Source organism: Pituophis catenifer, unplaced genomic scaffold (genome assembly GCF_029215685.1).
Source record: "Pituophis catenifer annectens isolate HBS135680 unplaced genomic scaffold, rPitCat1.0.hap2 SCAF_2, whole genome shotgun sequence".
NCBI lineage: Eukaryota > Metazoa > Chordata > Lepidosauria > Squamata > Colubridae > Pituophis > Pituophis catenifer.
The window spans coordinates 81,737,872-81,753,030 of record NW_027256882.1 but is presented as its reverse complement, the minus strand read 5'-3'; the positions used below and the strand labels follow the sequence as shown (position 1 = coordinate 81,753,030).

At 37.6% G+C, this 15,159-nt stretch overlaps 1 pseudogene; it reads left to right on the top strand.

Annotated features, from left to right (window-relative positions):
• Positions 1-15,159, top strand: part of LOC139310209 (inter-alpha-trypsin inhibitor heavy chain H3-like) — a 28,148-nt pseudogene that overhangs the window by 8,387 nt on the left and 4,602 nt on the right.

Below are 15,159 nucleotides of genomic sequence, written 5' to 3'. Positions count from 1 at the left end.
TGTGTAAATAGTATATGAACGGGGTATCGGGTTAATTTATTCTTCACTTCTTAATGTATTCATAATTCACCACTCCCACATCTAGCTCCACCCATTGTATATATAAGGAGCTGTATGCACCCATTTCCTTGCTTCTATCTGTGAATATTCAGTGAATATAGAATGCCTAATGTAAATAAAAGGAGAAATATTTAAACCTTTAACTCTTACTAAATTTATTGAGTCTGATCCTGAAAATATTGCAACAAGCTGGTAGCAGAGGATGGTTAATTGACTCAATAAAAAATTTAAAAATGTCTAAGAGAGATAGGCCCAACACCAGGGCATACAGCAAAGAAATGGAAACGGACCAAGAAATAATCGACGAATCCACAAATGCGATTTCGAGAGAATCCGCAGAATACACCACTGAAGACGAAGAAATAATAGATGAAAATGATGATCGGGAGGAAATCGAAATAGAAAACAACGAACTCAGGTCAGAGATATTAAAACTATTAAAGAGCCAGAAGAATGATGAAAGCCTCATCGCGAACCTCCAAGATATGCTGAAGAACAGCGGAGCAGCGAGAGAGAAGCACATCACTAATGAAAAACCAAAAGACCCAAAAATAGTGAGTGATATGACTGCAGAAAAAAATACTGTGAAGAAGAAAAACGGTGATCCCGCGCGAAATTTTGAATGGCAGCCATCTTGGTTTCAACAGACCTCCAGGGTGAGCGAAGCAGAGCCAATCAGAAAACTCGATTCAAAATTTCTGGCGCGAAAAACATTACCAGACAACGAAAACGAAAAAGAAGATTCAAACACCTCAGAAGAATCAGAATCGGAAAGTGAAGGTGATTCAACAGATAATCAGATAAAATCAGCAATGAAAACGCTTTTTGCTGCATTTGGGCCAAAACTAAAAATTACCAAAAAGCTAACTAAGAAGCGAGCGAGCAAGCCAATGCCTCAAGACCTACCCGCTCCCATCCTGACTACGAGAGCACCGACGCCCGAACCCAGAGAGCCCTGCTGATACCGCCCCACGCCACAGACCGAAGCAAGCACCAACGCTCTCAAAAGAAGAGGAAGAGCAGCCACCATCGTCAGGACTCCCAAGATCGAGCCAGAGACCGATTCGTCTGAGGAGGAGCAGAACGAGCGAGCCGCAACGACGTGAACCTCTCACGACGACTCCAGGGACGAAATGGACAATGCGCATGCGCAAGACTACGCAGACGGTCCGGGAAGACATGAATTGCTGAGAAGACCGTGCAGGCTCGTTGCGAGCATCCCCACGCCGTTTTGTAACTTTCAGCATTTACGAGACCACGGACTACCTCAGGTTGTAAGTAATGGACCTAATAATGTCGGAAATTTACCCAGTGACTTCCCAAAGCTGAGGATAGATGGCATTAATTTACAAGAATGGTATCAGCAGCTCCAGGTTGTCTTTATGAAAGAAAACTTACTGTTTTTTATCACTAGTCCCCCCAAAAGACCTTGGACTCTAAAATTAGACTGTTTACACCATAGAGCATTTTTCTTATTAATTTCTAGTGTATCTCCTGCAATGTATCACAGCATTAAGCAAAATCTGACTGTTTCAGAAATTATTCAATGCATGTTCAATTTGTTTCACAGTGACAGTGTAGCTACTACCACAAGGATGTCTAAAGATTTCTTTTCATCTAGGATAAAACCAGGGGTTTCCATAAGTGAGCACTTAATATCTTTAAACAAAATAAGAGCTGAACTGCATTTAAGGGGGGAGGTGATTTCAGACCAAACAATGAAAAGTGTTATCATCAACTCACTTGACCCATCATGGGATAATTATATGTCACACTTAGACATAATCAATCTAGGATACTTATCCATAGAAAGTCTATCCAATAAGTTAATAGCAGAAGACAATTCAAGAAGGAATCGTTCTAACAATCACATAGAACACAAACCATATAGAAAAGTAGCTTTTCAAGAAAAATATAATGAGACATTTAGATGTCACAACTGTGGATCCAGGGAACACAATAGAAGAGATTGCCCCAAAATTTCAAAAGAAAGACATAGGTCAGAATACAGAAACAAATACAATTATAGACAGTCTTCCATGGATAGACATAGATATAGAAGCCCACCAAATTACAAAGAGAATAGAGGGGGCAGAGATAATTCAAAGGATAGAAAATCTGGTTCACTGAATGGATTAAATAAACAAGACAACATTAACATACAGCAGAATGAGAACAACAATTGGCTTATTGATTCTGGAGCAACTAATCACACCACTAATAACAAAAATATATTATCTTCATTTGTAGAAGATAAATTTGTAATAAAGGTAGCTAACCAAGAAAAGGTTCAAGTATTAGGTAGAGGGAATGTAACTTTACCTAGCCTAGGAAAAATAGAGGGGGTATTACTAATACCCGAAATACCTCATAACATACTAAGTGCCATAAAACTAAGCAGGGATTCTGATATTAACATTGTTTTTTCTAAAGGAAAAGTGACTTTGGAGAAAAATAAAATAGATATAGGCACTGTGATGATTAAAGGAGGCCTACCTTATCTAATAACAAAGGAAAAATGGTTGCACAACATTGATTCAAATATGGAAGATTGTATTGAAGTAGATGATGAAAACATTAGCAACAGTGCCAATGATGAATGTAAAATATCTCATGATCACAAAGATGCACATAATGAAAAAAAACCAAAAATAGGTAAGCCAATTCATGATGAGTGTGCTCACATCTTACATAGGAAGTTAGGACATGCCAGTTTTCCTGTAGTGCAAAAAATGACTGAACACGCAGAAGGTGTTAAAATAAAAAATTGTGAAAACTATTTGGAATGCTCAGTATGTAAATCTACAAAACTAAAAACTAGCCCCAGGCCAAGAAAATCAACTAGGTCAACCAACAAAATTTTTGATTTAGTACACATGGACTTAGTTGGTCCACTAACTCCATCAATCACTTATAGAAAACGTTACTTCTTGACCATAGTGGACGATTATAGTCGCTATGGATTTGTTTATACATTAAAACACAAAGATGAAACCTTTCAGAAATTTAAAGAATTTTATAAACGCATAGAAACACAACACAATATCAAAATAAAACAAATCATGACAGATAGGGGATGTGAATTCATGTCTAAAGAATTCTCCCAATGGCTGAAGGACAAAGGAATGTTACATTACACATCTAGTCCATTTTCTGCGTTTCAGAACGGGATTGCAGAGAGGAAGAACTCAACATTACAAACCATGATTAGATGCACATTGGAAGATGCTGGCTTAAGCAAACAATTCTGGTCAGAAGCCCTACATTATTCCAATTACACACAGAATAGAACCTGGTCCAGCATTGTAAATAAGACACCATATGAAGTGATGTATAATAGGAAACCAAAATTGGCACACATGCACATATTTGGAGTCACTGCAGACGTACACATACCTAAGCAATTAAGAAGAAAGGGAGAAAACGTGTCCAGAAGACTCAGATTTATGGGATATGAGACAGGCACTAAAGGATACAGATTCATTGATAATAATAACAAATTTATAGTTTCCAGAACAGCTGTGTTCCATGAACAGGCCAACTGGTCTAAAATACATCTTAATGAAATATTTCCAAGTAACAACAAAGATTCAAAATCTCAAGAGAAAGGGACTATAGAAAAGCAAAATAACAACAAACATAGAAACAAAACCAAAACATGGACAAATAGCCAACACAAAATAAAGACAGATACACTAACAAAAAAGGAAGCAAGATATTTGCATGATAATAATAGTAAACCTGAAAAAACAATTAGAAACACCAGAAATCAGATGCCAAATAAATACAAGGATTACATAATGCACATGGATGGTGAGTCAACGACACCTAATACATATGAGGAAGTGTTAAAACTTCCTCGTAAAGAAAAAGAAAAATGGGAATTAGCAATGAAAAAAGAGATGGAAAGTTTACAAGGATTAAACGTATTTACACCTGCAATTGCACCAAAAGACAAAACAATTATTGGTACTAGGTGGATATATAAAATTAAAAACTTAGAGGGAGGTAATACTCTATACAAAGCTAGACTAGTTGCACAAGGTTATGCACAGAAATATCCGGAGGACTATACTGACACATATTCCCCCACAGTAAGAACTGAGAGTGTCAAAACAGCTCTAGTAGTAGCATCAGCACTCAATCTCGATGTATTCCAATATGACATACAGACTGCGTATCTACACGCAAAACTAGATAAGGAAATATATGTAAGAGCACCTCACAGTCAATACACAAACAAGAATGAGACTTGGTTGTTAAACAAGAGTTTATACGGGTTAAAACAATCTGGTAAACGATGGTATGATTGTTTAGTAAAAGTACTTAAAACTATGGACTTCAATGCTACTACCGCTGATAACTGTTTCTTTGTCAAAAAAGGTGATGATTACATAGAGTTTGTATTGATCTATGTGGATGACATTTTATACATAGGTAAACATAAAGAGAGAAGAGAAACATTTGTAACTAAGCTAAATGAACATTTCTCATTGAAATCTTTAGGCAAAGTAAATAAGTATCTTGGTGTTCAAATTAATAAGACTAAAAGAGGATTCAAACTTACTCAGAGAGATAAGATCATAGAGCTCTTAAACAAATGCAATCTAAGTGGTGCCAAACCTTGTGATACTCCTATGCAGACTGACTTTCTAAGAAATGCTGATGAATCATCCCCTGAATTCAAAGATAACACGTTTTATAGATCAGTCATAGGTTCACTTCTTTATATCTCTAATTGGACAAGACCTGATATCGCTTTACCCCTCAATTTATTATCCAGACATGTCAGCAAGCCAACAATGTACCACTGGGAAGCTGTTAAAAGGATATTAAGATATCTGAAAAATACATTAGACTTTTGTTTAATGTTAGAACCTAACAATAATAAAGAACCAAACCTCACATGTTACGCAGATACGGATTGGGCTGGAGACACCTCATGTAGAAAAAGTACATCTGGTTATATATTCCTCCTAAATGACTGTCCAGTTTACTGGTACACTGGTAAACAAGAATTAGTGGCCATTTCAACGACAGAAGCAGAATATGTTTGTTTATCTAAAGCTGCAAATAACCTTGTATGGTTTAATGATTTAATTTCAGATGTTTGGAAAAAACCTGCTTTACCTTTTGTTATGCATGAAGACAATAAAGCAGCTATTGAAATATCTAGATCTGACGCCATTGGACAAAGGTCCAGACACATAGATATAAAATTTAAACATGTGAGACAATTATCTCAGGATGGATTTATTAAAGCAGTGCATTGTGAAACTTCAGAACAATTAGCTGACATACTGACAAAGCCTTTACCTTCTAAGCAGCATAAATACTTGACTTCTAAGTTATATGTTTTGTACTGTCCTGAATCTGAATGTAATTGGTGTAGCATAACGAATCGGCATTTAGAGGGGGATTTGTCAGATGTAAATGCCTTATTCTCTAATGTGTAAATAGTATATGAACGGGGTATCAGGGGTTAATTTATTCTTCACTTCTTAATGTATTCATAATTCACCACTCCCACATCTAGCTCCACCCATTGTATATATAAGGAGCTGTATGCACCCATTTCCTTGCTTCTATCTGTGAATATTCAGTGAATATAGAATGCCTAATGTAAATAAAAGGAGAAATATTTAAACCTTTAACTCTTACTAAATTTATTGAGTCTGATCCTGAAAATATTGCAACAGTCTTCTCCATTCTATATAGCACAACCCCTGGTGATCATGTGTCATCTTTATACCTTTGAGCTGTTACAGAGGACTGGGAGGTCAGGGTTGTCCCAAAAGTGGTTTTCAAAAGGCAGATGGACTGTTTTTCTTCGAAGCCATTTCACTTCTCATCTAAGAAGCTTCTTCAGTTCTGATTGAATGGTGGATAATAGAAAGATTTATATTCCTTGCAGTCATTTAGTTGTTGGAATTCTTTCTGAGAGTCAGTGAGGGCACTTGGAGGTTTATCTGTGCCCTCAGGGTCACCTGAATAGTTCAGGAACCTTCTTGGAACTGCTGAAATGACTGTGTTGTAAACAGGAGATAGGTGATGTCAGTCCTCTCGCCCCTTTTGTTCAACATTTATCCCAATTCTCTATGCTTACCATCTGAAAACTGCAGGAATTGTACTCCAGATGAAGTTTGGTAGCAGCTTCTATTTGTCATGAGATATACTGATTCTCCAACAAAACAACATGGTGGCCTAATGTTGAAGACTCTCGCCTCCCATTCAGAAGATTCAGAGTTCAATCATAGGTAGCAGCAGATGTTTCTCTCTTAGGGCCCAAAGAAAAAATATCCCATCCTGACTGCTAAGTGGGATTCGCAACAGATATTTTTTCTCTACCCAGTCACCCCAACTCTACAGGGGTCATAAAAGCTACAGGGTCATAAAAATAAAAAAAAAAAATTGATTCTAAAGCAAAAAAAGCAGTTTGTGTATATCATGGCTACCAAAAGTTAGAACTTTTGTGCCATTTCCTCTCACTGATAAAAGATCTGCTGCCAGTAAGCATTCTGCTCCAAATATTCAGAGGTGTGCCTTTGGCCCAATTCTTAGGCCAGATGGCATTGAAAGACAAAATTAACAGAATATAATTCAGCTTTCCCCAAGATGGTGCCCATATTATTATTATGATTATAATTTGTTACCATTCTTGCCTCTCATTGCTTCACATCTCAATAGATTTTGGTTGGACAAGATAGGCATAATTGCTAGCTTTTTCTTCCTATGTGATAATTTTTTTCATCCCATCCTAAAACAGAGGTGTATAGCATCCAAAGATAGCCAAGATACAATAGCATATATGTCCCTCCCACACTGTGGCCAAAAATCAACTAAGAATATGCTTACACACCATGAAACACAGAGTGAAGAAACAAATTTACTCATGAGAGCCTAAATCGGGGAATGTATATGATGGAAGAAAGTAGACTTTTTGATTTCAAAAAGGGATTGTCTAGCAATTGATGGTTTTGCAAAACAGGAAAAGATGTCCAGAAAGGCTTTGTGTTAGTAAAAGTTGTGAATGAAAAGAATTACACATTTTTCTGTGATTAAAAAGAATTAAAACTCATCAGACTTGAAACCTGTTTTATTAACATATACAGTGAAATAGAACTCATTTTTGTACTGCACATGTTTAATGTTATTGCTACAGCTAAACTCACATATTTAATCCTCCACTTCGTGGAGTACCTTTTTTCCACATCTCAACAAAATGATAGATGTCAAAAGAGGGAAAGATTTTTTAAGAATTAAGACTTTCAAAGAGAGTTCTGTTTTCCAGTGTACTTTTCCAAGTGAAGGGTGATCTAGATTCAGATAACAGAAAAGCACCGTGTCTAAAAAAAAATCAACCTCTCATTTTCAATATTTTGATTTCAAGAATGCTTCAAGAAAGGTCATTAGCTAGTTTACCTGCCTTTATTGATATTCTAGAACTAGAGACAGGAAAGCACCAATATTACTGGTATATTTGTTAATTATTTCACTTAGTACTTAGCCAAACTGAATTTAAATTGCCAAGCTGTATCCAATCCATCCATCCACATTTAAACATCAGTTTCAACTGTCATAAGACTGAAACAAAGCCGTTCAGGCAGTGAGACAACAATATTATCGCTAGTTTACATGGCTGAAAGTTATGTGGTCATGTTGAGCCTGGGTGACAAATAAAGCATCATCCACTCAATAAAAGAAAATAGAAGGGAACTGATGGCACCTTTTCCGTCTAACCAATGTTATTCAGAGGAACAGGTTTTTCTGAGTTGCAGCACACTTCATCAGTGACTTATACTGAACAAGCTGAGGTTGAGGAAACAACCAAAGCTTTCGAAGAGCAACAATACATATTTGGAGAATATATTGAGAGATTCTGGGCTTATCTCACCATTCAACAACTTTTAGAAGCATGGTAATTTAGAACTTTTTCAGATTTGTGTTTACTCTAGAGAAGTCCATGAAGACTGGTATAATCAATCATTTTCCATCACTTTCCTGAGAAAGATTATACTTTAAGGTTAGGGTTAATAGCTTCTGTTTTAAAAAATAAATGTAAAATCCAGTCAAAAGAGGTATGAAATTTAGTTTCATTCAATAATGCCTGGAATGGGCTAGTAGCTATTCATCATTTTTGGTCTGTAATTCATCTGATCTTTTGACCCAAGTTAATTTTTTTCAGCTAATGCAAGATAATTATTGCAGGTCTTCTAACTTCACATTAGAGTTTGATAAGTTTTGTTTTAAGTCCCAGTCATTTCCTTCCCCTTGCAGGAGACAAGTCTTTTGTTTCTAAAGTGTTCATGAGGCTCATACTCTATTTATTTTATTATTTAGAGTAGTTTACATTTTTATATTACAGGGTGGAAGAATACTGAATAATTAATATTATCATGGTTAAACAGTTTCTAAATGCTTCTCTAATGTCCTTGCTTTTAGTGCTATAGCGCAGGGAGATGAAAAGGAAAATATTACTGCTAAAGCCCTGGAGTTATCTCTGATATATAAATTTGTGACTCCATTAACATCCATGGTTGTCACAAAGCCAGAAGGCAATGAAGAAAAGGAAGCAATTGCTGACAAACTGATAGAAGGTACAGATATCGTCATAAGGACATTAGTCTAGCTGGATTTTAGTGGTTTTGGGGGACTATTCCAAATATTCACAGTTGAATTAGTCAAGAATATCTTGTTTGTTTTTTTGTCATTTTTAAAAATTTTAAATATTTTGAAAACACAATTAAAAAAACATTAGAAAAGAGATTCATAAGCAATCACTTGCTAGAGCAGGATTTCTCAATCTTGGCATCATTAAGATGTGTGGACTTCAACTCCCAGAGTTCCACAGCTTGTTGCTACCATTAAGAAACATGTACTAGAGCAGGGATGTCCAACCTTGGCATGTTTAATACCTGTGGACGTTATGGCTGGCCGGGGGATTCTGGGAGTTGAAGTCCACGGGTCTAAAAGTGGCCAAGTTTGGACACCTAAACTAAAGGGTTCAACTAAACCTATCTGCTAATCTCACCAGATCCCTTCCTTCTCAAAAGCCTTATAGTTTTTGTCCTGTGGTAGCATGAAGCCCATCTTGAAATGAAAGAATCACAATCTGAAATCGATCATCCCTATCAGATGAAAATTATCTCTGGAAGAATTAAAGGAAATAAAATCTTTATGATGTTGCTTTGCTTAATAACTGCATGACATGAATTGATGGAGGAAGGGGAAGGGAGTGATTTTATGCATAAACTATGTGATTAGAGAAGACTTTGGGTGAAGCCCTTTTAAAAGGAAGTAGCTGTTCACTTGAATTAGTTTTTAGAAAACAATAAAAATAGCTGCCTAGAGACATGTAAATGATATTATGTCTACCTTCCAGTCTCTACTTTTTGAGATAGGCCAACCATAATTTTTTGCAGTCGAACTAATTTGGCATAAAAATTAACTGTTTCTCTCCCTCCCTCTCTCCCTTCCCTCCCTCCCTCCCTGCCTGCCTGCCTGCCTGCCTCCCTCTCTCATCACTCTTGGAAACAGCTGAAGGTAAATTGAATTCTAATTCTTTCCCTTATATTTCATATCTTGCCATTCCATTGGTCAGGTTTAATGGAGTATTATTTTAGTTCCTTATTTTGCTACATATTTAAGATAAAATGTGTACATTTACACAATGGAATATAATTTAATATAGCAATTTTGGATTTTTCTCCAGCATATCCATGGTAGGAATAAAAATCAGCCACAAGTAGAGTCAAACTGGCAGTCTAACTTCTAAAAACTGCACAGGTGTTTCATTCCATTGCCCAGGGTCATAGGTAGTCCTCAAACTTTTTGCTTTTTTTTGGACAAAGCATCTTACCGTAATTGCCAAACAGTGAAAAGAAGAGATCTTCCATTATTTTGAGGTACAAAATACATGAAATCTGTGCAGGGTAAACCTTAATTAGGTGCAATTCCAGAAGCACTACATTCAGACCAAGAAAAACAAACAAAAACAAAAAATCTCAGCCCATGAACGTGCAAGATAGGCACACAGATTTTACCCATTACTTGGTTTCCCGATTATCCCTGTCCTCCCTTCAAATGTTATGTATTCCTTGCATTCCCCCAAATATTACCTTTCCCTGCCCCAAATGTGAACCTGGCCTCCAAAGCTATTATTGAAATGGAGCAGAAGTAACTGATGTACTTCCCAGAACAATCAGAACATGTGGAAACAATTAACAGATTAACAGGGTTGGAAGGGACCTTGCAGGTCATCTAGTCCAACCCCTTGGCCAAGCAGGAGTCCCTACATCTGTCTCTGCCTGGGATTGAACTCACAACCTCCTGATTGTGAGGCAAGAACTCCACCTCTACGCCACAGAGTGAGAACAAAAACATTGTTTTGTTTTGTTTTTCTTTTCTTTTATACAGAAAAGCAGCAAAGGTCCATCTATCCTTTTCCTTTACAGTTATTATACAGGTAAGCTTCTTTTTTAGAATCCAAAAATACCTAGAACATCATATACAGTATCTACAGTATATATTTATAGCTATATCGTCTATATCTATCTACACACACACACGGAGAGAGAGAGGGGGGGAGGGAGGGAGAGAGAGAGAGAGAGAGAGAGAGAGAGAGAGAGAGAGAGAGAGATCAATAGTAAGGGGGAAAATCTAAATCTTTCTGAGGTCCTAGAGAGTGAATCCATGAAGTAAAGGCAACTAAAGGCTTTCAGGTTTGAGGCAGAACAGCCAATTGTTGGATGTGGACTGGAACGTCTCATGCCGTACCTTAAAATGGGAGGCTCTTCAAGGAACGGATCATGTCTAGTGCAACTATTGCTTCCTGTGAAAGACACAGGCCTTATTTTTTTTTCTCAGCTCCCTCAATCATCAACTAGAGATGATTACGTAACAAGAAAATGAAATCGATGAACTCCTCTTCTCAATTTCCAATGTTGGATTAAGGCTAAGGCCCATGTTACAATAATGTTATCCTAAATGTTCTTTCTACTGTAAGGGCACTACAGAAATATACTAAATAGAAGCTCTGTGTCTTTCCATACTTTTTATTCTTATATTCTTCTATTTCATTTTAAATGATGCACAAAAAAATCACAGAAATAAAATGACCCGCTGATGGAAGCATGTTTTTGGTGTAATTTCTTCTTTGCAGTTGATAGAGACCCACACTTTATTATAGCTGTACCCCAGAAAGAAGATGTCCTTTGTTTCAACATTAATGAGGAGCCAGGGGTGGTGTTAAATTTGATAAGAGATCCAGTTACAGGTGAGCCTTTCTTTTCTGAAACTGCGATTGTAAGTAAGAAAGATATTGCACTGCTCGATCAGTTCATTGTCTATCTAATTCCATTTTATTTTTGTTTCCTATGGATAAAGAATACACAGATAACTTGTACATTTGAGGCTTTCTCTTAGATTCTATCCTCTCTTTATAATACCCAGGCTGACTTTTCAGATTATTTAAGTGGAATTAGGGCCTTTTTCTGATCTTGATTTATTTGCTTCTTCTGACATAACCAAATGTCCCATTTCCATACTGCATAGTGAACTTTAGCTGCCATTGTCTTTCATATTTGACTAATACTAAGGAAGCTTCTACTGCTCCCTTCACAAGGCCTGTTTAAGTGTTATGAATCCAGAAGGCTTGCCACACAGGAGGTGTATATAATGGTGTTCCCATATCATTAGATTAGTTGCTTACAATCCAGGGGTGAAATGCTCCCGGTTCAGACCGGATCGCCTGATCCGGTAGCGATGGAGGCGGGTAGTTCAGAGAACCGGTAGCAAAAATCCCTGCCCCCCCCCCACGCCCAGCTGAGCCACGTGATCATCAGAGGCTTTTTTTTTAAAAAAATGGCTTTGACTATCCAAGCTGAGTTGCCTGATCGTCAGAGGGTTTTTTAAAAACTCTCTGCCAATCAGGCAACTCAGCTGGGATTGGCAGAGCCATTTAAAAGAAAAAAAGTTTTTTCTTTTAAATGCCTCTGATGATCCAAGCTCTGATGATCCCAGCTGAGTTGCCTGATCATCAGAGCGTTTTTTAAAAACCCTCTTCCAATCAAGCAACTCAGCTGAGATCGTCAGAGCCTTTTGAAAACATTTTTTTACAATCTCTTCGCCGAAGAGGTTGTAGAAAAAATGGTTTTAAAAGTAAAAAAAAAAAGAAAATTGGCCACGCCCACCCAGTCACATTACCGCCCCACCAAGCCACGCCCACAGAACTGGTAGTAACAAATTTTAGATTTCACCACTGTTACAATCCCATATTCTAAAGTCTGCTATAGCAGCACAGGTAGATAATAGAAGTATCATTACAGTATCCTGATACAATATAAGTATCCCCCCCCTTTTCAATCCACGAGGAACTATTATCATGCTTTGGCTAGGTTATTATTGGAAAATTGAGCCATCAAGCCTATATAATTATATAAGAGATGGCATAGGTATGCTACTCCAAATGTTCACCCATTATACTGTTCCATTCTGTTATAACCACTTATATATTGATTCCATATCATGCTAGTATATCTAAAAAATTCACAAATGTTTCTAACATGTGGACAATGTGTTCAGGGTTTCCTAAGCTTATCAAAGCTTCTGCTATATCCTAAAATCCACTCATCATCAATATATCTAAAAACAAATTATATCTTTTAGTTCTGAGTGTATATACCATTTTGTTAGTTCAGCATGGCTATTTATTCGTGCCAACTTCTATACTCTAGGTATCAACACCTTGAAAGTATTGTAATAGATGTCAAAAGGTGAGCTGACTTCAAGGAAGCCATGGTGATTCTTAGGCACCAATCTACAAGAGATGATCACAATAGCAGATTATCAGAGAAGATGTGATTTTAAATCATGAAACAAGTCAGGGTTCTAAGTAACATCCCCAACAAAAAAAGACTCTGAGGCTAGAAGTTCCTCAAAGTTCCATTTTATTAGAGATGTCATATTGGCACATCTGGGAAAACCTGAATCTGAAAGCTTCCAGTTTTCCCCACCCAAAAGAAAGTACAAGTCCCTTCCCCTGCACCCACATGTCCATCACATGATCCAATCAATTCACCGTCCCAACTGGAGATGCCTCCCAGTCATGCCACTCCAGGTGCAGGCCGAATGTCCTTGACTCTCTGAGAAAGGAATTTTATTTAGGCTAGATATCCCTGCAACTCCATGCAATCCCCCCTCCCGGTTTCCCACAGCACTAAATGTGGCAGCCATGAAGATCCCAAGAAAAAGATGGCCTCCAGGGCTGATAAAATATATCCAAATGCAGTAGAAGTGGAATTTTTTATTGAAAAGGCTTCCGAATGTGATATATATGTTTCAGAGCTACATGCACTAGAACATATTTATTTATTTATTTATTTATTTATTTATTTATTTATTTATTTATTTATTTATTCATTCGATTTATATGCCGCCCTTCTCCGGAGACTCAGGGTGGCTTACAATGCGTTAAGCAATAGCCTTCATACTTTTGTATATTCCTGCTTAGTAGGGCTTTCACCCCCCCCCCCAGTGGTGTTCTTTTTTATACAAAGTCAGCTTATTGCCCCCACAAACCGGGTACTCATTTTACCTACTTCAAAAGGATGGAAGGCTGAGTCAACCTTGAGCCTGGTGAAATTTGAACTTGCAGTAATTGCACGCAGCTGGTGTTACTTAACAGCACTTTAGTCTGCTGTGCCACCAAGGCTTAGATGACTTCTAGATGCTGGAATTACCAATAAATGATCATTGCCCTTTGGAGAAACTACTTTATTTATTTATTTATTTATTTATTTATTTATTTATTTATTTATTTATTTATTTGTTCAACTTGTATGCTGCCTTTCTCCGAAGACTCAAGGCGGCTTACAATGCATTTAAAAACCATATATAAAACATTAAAAGTTAAACCATTAAAAACAATTAAAACCCATTCACACCATTCATGGCTGGATCTCGCCAAATTGCAGCAGCAAGATCAACGGTCCCAGACCTGCCGGAAGAGCCAGGTCTTCACTGCTTTTCGGAAGGCCAATAGGGTGGGGATGGTCTGGACCTCAGGAGGTAACTGGTTTCAGAGAGCTGGGGCAGCCACAGAGAAGGTCCTCCCCCGCGGGCCCGCCAGCTGGCATTGTTTAGTTGACGGGACCCTGAGGAGACCAACTCTGTGGGATCTTACCGGTCACTGGGAGTTTGCCTATATATAATCCAATCTGTTATTCTCTGAAAAAATAAAAATATAATTAACTCCAATTAAAGGAGATTGAGAAAATTAAAATTATTCTAAGAAGCATAATTCATTACACTAAATATTTCAAGAGGAATTAGGGTGGAAGATGGGATCAATCGTTTGCTTTTCAGTGCAAACACAATCTTATAATAAGGGATATTATTCATTAGGATTAGGAGGGAAAGAACTAAACAATTCAGTTACCCTGAGGGATCGCCTTCCATAGTTTCTACCCACCCAAGTGGATCAAACAGGATATGGATGCTGTAGAGCCTGTCAGCAAAAAAATGTAGGAACTTCCCCCAACTCCAGGCCCCCTGCCCACTACCAGGTCTATTTGGAATTGGGCCACTGGAATGACTGGTCAGAACATGTGCATGTGCATGCAGCATAACGACTGCGAGAAGCGGGATGGTAGGCACTCATACACTTCCGTGCCAGCCCACACCCACGCAAGGGCTGCATACAGGTGCACCGGTCCACTACCTAACTGGCCCAGAACCCCTCTCCCCACCAGCCGGGCCACCAGTCACAAAGTTTGGGGACCGTTGGACTAGAATATGAGCTTTTTCTGCAATATCCCCTACGCTATTGAATATCTTCCCTTTGGAGATTACCATGGTCCCAATTCTGTTAGCCTTCCATAAAGCTTTAAAGACCTGGCTATTCTCCCATGCCTGGGGCACTATATGCACCAAGGCCCCTGCCTCCTAGCTATATTGTTAATAAGCCAGATATCTCGCTTTTGCATGTACTTCAAATTAAATGTTTTAATGTTGTTTATAGTTTTAATGGTTTTTACTGTTTTTATTATTTTAAAAGGTTTAAGATTTCAATTCCAATGTATGTTTTTGAATTATAAGCCA